At 30.5% G+C, this 5,620-nt stretch overlaps 1 long non-coding RNA gene across 1 annotated transcript; it reads right to left on the bottom strand.

Annotated features, from left to right (window-relative positions):
* Positions 1-2,392: 2,392 nt before the first annotated feature.
* Positions 2,393-3,092, bottom strand: LOC148780941 (uncharacterized). The gene is made up of 3 exons (XR_016060657.1): positions 3,033-3,092; positions 2,856-2,905; positions 2,393-2,517 (listed from the first exon to the last, which is right to left on the bottom strand). It is a non-coding gene; the product is annotated as an uncharacterized LOC148780941 (long non-coding RNA).
* Positions 3,093-5,620: the final 2,528 nt, after the last annotated feature.

Here is a 5,620-nt window from a genome sequence, read left to right on the forward strand (position 1 = left end):
ATTCATAAATTATTTTAAAAGAATACAAAATATAGAGTTGGTTTCCTTTTCTTTTTTTTTTCTAGAATGTACTTTCAAATACTTGAAAAATTGTAAAAAAAATGAATTTTTTAAAATTTTAGAAAGCATGGAAACACAAAAAACAAATTTACAATTTAAGAAAATTTACAAAAATAAAAATTACTATTTAAGAAAATTTAAATTACTAAATTAGAAAAATAAAAATATATTATTTAAAAGTGATCATTAATTGATAACTTTAGAATTGTTTAAAAAATTAGCCATACATAAAATTAATAAGTGCAAAATTCATAAAATGTTTAAAATAAATATATTATTTGAAAGTGATCATAAAAAATAATTTATTGTAAAAACATGAAATTATTTTGTTGATAACTTTAAAATTATTTGAATGATTAGCCATACATGAAATCGAAAAGCACATAATTTTGTTTTTTAGTAGTGAGTCTTATATCAAATTTAACAGATAGTAAAAATCTTTAAAATGGTATAATAAAATCATAATTTTCGATATATATAACAATTTTATATGGTAATAATCCTACTATCATAGTTATAATTATGCATTAAATCCTCAAACACAAAAAAGAAATAAAGAAAATAGACGACCAATAACACACAAAATTAAATCATACATATATGTTCATATCTACAATAAATTGAACATTACTCATTAGCCAAAAATCCATAAAGAATGAGGTAAGAGAAAGGTTGTAGAGAGAAACAGTGAACATCACTCATTAGCCAAAAATCCATAAAGAATGAGGTAAGAGAAAGGTTGTAGAGAGAAACAGTGCACATCACTCATTAGCCAAAAATCCATAAAGAATGAGGTAAGAGAAAGGTTGTAGAGAGAAACAGGGTTGTGGAGAAGAGAGAAAAAGAGCATCATAAGAGGAGGGGGAAAACAGAGAGATAGGGGGAGGGGGGAGTCGTGGAGAGAGAGAAGTGAGAAGACATAGAGAGAGAGATGGGTAGTGGAGAAGAAATAGAGAGAGCGAAAGGATGTCATGGAAAGAGAGAGAGGAGGGGGAGAAGAGATAGAGATAGGGGGAGAGAGGGAGAGGGAGAGGGAGGGGGAGTCGTGGAGAGAGAGAAGAGAGAAGACATTGAGAGAGAGAGAAAAAGATGGGTAGTGGAGAAGAAATAGAGAGAGAGGATGTCATGGAAAGAAAGAGAGCGCGAAATTTGTGAAGGAAAATTGCTTCTAAAAATTATCAATCTCTATCAATTGATAAATCTCCATCGCATCTTTCTCCTAAAATATCTCAATTTTCATAATATCTCTAATTCCAAATATCTCAATTTCCATAATATCTCTAATCCCTTTGATTTTCTCTACCTATTAAGTTATTTGCTTCCCTTGATTTTCTTCGGATAATGTTAGATACTTTTATGAGTCTCTCCTTTTCTCCTAAAATATTTAAATTTCCATATTAATTCAAATCTCTTTGATTTTCTCTATATATTGTGTGATTTGTTTTGCTCAGAAAATGGCAAGACAATCAAATTCACCTCTCTCTCTCAAGGATGAGTACAAAATCTCTCTCTTTCTCTCTCCTCTCCTAAAGATAGGGAATGTGATTTGCACAATAGAGCTAGCTACCCTATGATCTCTATAGTATTAGGGTTACTTCTTATTCTTGTGACATGTGTCCACCCCTTAATTCTTGCTTAATAATGTATTATAGATATATACTAGTGTTATACATATGCATTGCACTTGATCTAATTTAGTTATAATTGAAAAAAAAATTTATTTTTAAATAACATTTTCATAAAGGCATCATTTGATTATTAAGTTGTTTTTAATTGAATATGAATGATTAATTATATTCATGTTAACAATTTTTTGACAAATGCTATTAATTGATATAAAATATAAAAATATAAAAGTTTCATTATTTATCACTAAATTTATACATTTATCATTATACGATCAAAATAGAATAAGTAATATTTAATTCAAATACTGATAAGTAATTGATAAATCAAACCAAAACCCTTCATTTTTCACTGTAATTGCAAAATCTTGATACTCTAGTATATAGGGATCTAAAATTGCTAAAAAGTCTACATGTAAAAAATTAAAATTGATTTCTCTGTCAATTGTTAGTCACATTTACCCAATTATTCATGCCATCCAAAAACAAAGAAAAAAAAATAGTGAGCTCTTTTTTCCCAATAAAAGGTAAATGTCACAAATTATTCAAGCCCAACAATATAATACATCAAAGTAAATCTCCTAGATCCAATATTCAAAATCCCTATTAAAATAATGTAAAAAAAGAATTAAAATTTGTATAAAAGAATCAAAGACGACTGCAAAAACTTTAATTTCTTAAGCAATAAGAGAAATCATACCTCATACGACAATACATGACATCATGAATATTCTTCTTCCCCTTAAACCCTGGATGTTTTCTCTTCTTCTATGCTGAAGAGAAAGGTAGCATACTAGCTTTCTCGCCATGGCATTTCACTCTCCAAAAACTCCTAGTGACAATAGATCACTTTTCAAATTTCATATTGTATGTATGTAAATGTGATCTAAACTTAAGAAAAAGAAAGAAAGCCGTCTTCCATGATCAAAACCGTAACTTGTACATCAATGGATCAGAAGTATCATGTGTCTAACCCACAAAAATAATAAGCACGGAAGAAGACAGAGTATGTAAGTACTTGTTCCTCTTAAAGGCTTTCGAAATTCCAGGAGAAAGATAAAGGTACAACTAACAAGACCAATTCAGAACAAAGAGAATAAGAAACATGATAACCAAATAGAAGATAGAAAATAGAAACAAAGAGAACCCATCAATTCTTAAATATTTTACCTCGTTTATGCGCGGGATGTCATATATATCAAGCAAAAACTTCATGAATCCTAAAAACAAATACATGAACAAAAAGAAAAAAAAGACACCAGATCATTACCAAGCTAAATGTTAGGGTTAAGGCAACTCTAACATATCGACAGAGAGAGAGTTAAAAGGAAAAAAAACCTCACATACGTCTAGATTGAGAAACTATCCATTAAGAGCTCAAAGAAATGGCCAAAAAGTTCAAGTGCTTCACGCCTAGACGACATTATTATAAGTTATTCTCTAATTTTCTAACATACTCTCTCTCTCTCTCTCTCTCCTTAAAGCACACACCTCTCTAAATTTCTTTCTCACTAATTTCTAACTTTCTATCTCTCTTTCTTCCCTAAACTATGCACCTCTCTTTCTAAATTTCAAACTTCTACATATCATCTCTCTCAGTAATTTTTAACTAAAAAGGAAACTTCCTATCTCTCTCTCTAACAAACCTTTGTGCTCTCTCTAACTTTCTAACTTTATACATAACATCTCTTTTTAGAAATATGCAGTGGTTTAAAAAACATATTGGTGCTCCGGATCGGGCACTCTAAAAACCCATCCGAATCAATGAATCAGCGATTCGGATTGGAAATCGGCCTAATCGGTCTGATTAAGCTTTAAAAAAAATCCAAAAAAATTATTAAATTTCATTATAAATATTGGTTTTTAAGAATCTAGTAAAAAATGGGGGTATTGCATTATTAACTTTCATTTTTTTCATCAATTTGTGAATATTGAGATGTTATTTCCTTATATGAACTTATGTTAACCATTAAATTTACATCATACAAAAGAAAAATAATAGAATTATCATGGATAAAATATCTAATCATACATGGATTATAATAAATAGTGAAGTAAATCGATGAAAAAAGCGCCGCTAAAATCTCGAATCGGCGAAAAACTCTAATCCGCTAAAAAAAACCCCAAATTATTGCAACCTAATTAACTATAATATTATATACTGAAATTGAAATTAACTATAATATTATATACTGAAATTGAAATTGTATTACCTTTCATTTTCGTTTAACTACAAAATAAGAAAATGATGCTACCAATGTACCTTTTATTTTTTTATACTTTTTATTTCATTTTTTGGCAATAAATACTTTTTATATTACCTTTTAATTCTTGTTATATAGTATTTTCTTTTTTTGACAAGAAAATAAAATATATATATATATTGGATTACATTTTTTTTTAAATTCCTTTTATTTTTTATTTTTTCCTTTTAATTTATTTTCTTCCTTTTACACTTTTTTTACAAAAACCTTATATTTTTTATTTTTTTCCTTTTATTTTATTTTTTTCTTGTAGAGGATAAAAAAGGAGTTTTCTTTTTGAAAAACCTTTTATTTTTTTATTTTTTTCTTTTACTTTTGCTTTATTTTGTTTACAAATTTCTTGTAGAGGACAAAAAAAAAAGGACTCGAAGTCGAGACGTACAAGTAGATTTTAAAAGTCATAGCTACCAGCCCCAATTAATAGCAATGTACTTCAAATAGCCATATAAATATTATAATCATTTTATCTGCATGTGGGAATTATCCCACATCAAAGCTTTAATTTAAGTCTACATCCTATAAATGCTTCTGGCGGGACATCAGACAATGCGTTGGGTGCGTAGTAAGTTGCCAAGATGTGTGATAATTAATATATTTTTTATTTTTAAATAAATTATTGACTTTGCCCTCAGTTGACTCGTCGATGCCTTTGAATTTTAAATAAATTACAGACGGCGAGTGTTGTGTAGACATGTGGTATTTAAATAAATTACAGACGGTGAGGCGAGTGTTGTGTAGACGTGTGGTAATAGAATTTTAAATAAATTACAAACGGCGAGGCGAGTGTTGTGTAGACGTGTGGTAATAAATATTCCTTTGAATTGGCGAGTGTTGTGTAGACGTGTGGTGATAAATATGCTTTTGAATTTTAAATAAATTACGGACTTTGCCCCAAGTTGAAATCGCATGTGTCATTGTAGTGACTCGGCAAGTTTAGCGAGTTATCGCTACAAATCGTCTGGTTCTCTCTAGACTCGGGAGGTTCTTTGTATTTTAGTGGAATCAACAAATATGCCTTTGAATTTTAAATAAGTTACAGACTTTTGCCCCCAGTTGAAATCACCCATGTCACTGTAGTGACTCGGCGAGTTTAGCGAGTTATTGCTATGAACCGCCCGGTTCTCTGTAGATATAGGCGGTTCTTTGTGTTTTGGTAGAACTGGCATCGGGGTACCGATTTCCGTGTCGAATCGGGCGAGTTCCGTTCAACTAAGTGACTTTTCAAAGGTGTTCTTCGTGTTTTTGTGGAATCGGCACCTCCATGCTGGTTCCCGTGTCGAATCAAGCGAGTTCGGTTCGACTCGACGACTTTTCAAATATATCTAGAGAGATAGAAAGGCTCTGAAAGAGAGAGATATGTTTTTTAGGAAAGAGAGAAAGCGAGAGAGAGAGTAAGAGACAGACAAATAGGGTGGAGAGATTTAAACAAAGAGATAGATTTGATTTTGGAGGAAGAGATTTGAGGAAAGAGGTATAGAGCGTGAATGGGAAAGAATAAATATGTGGAGAGAGATTTAAAGAAAGAGAAAGATGGTGTTGGAGAGAGAGGATGGAGAGAGAGAGAGGACAATTATAGAAAACAAAAAGATACGTGGCGCAAGAATAGCGAGTGTGTTGCTCTCGCTTAATATATACTAGTTGGATTACATGCAATGCACGTATAACAAAATG

This window comes from Amborella trichopoda, chromosome 8 (assembly GCF_054954075.1).
Source record: "Amborella trichopoda isolate Santa Cruz 75 chromosome 8, AtrichopodaSantaCruz75HAP2 v2.0, whole genome shotgun sequence".
NCBI classification, from domain to species: Eukaryota; Viridiplantae; Streptophyta; class Magnoliopsida; order Amborellales; family Amborellaceae; genus Amborella; species Amborella trichopoda.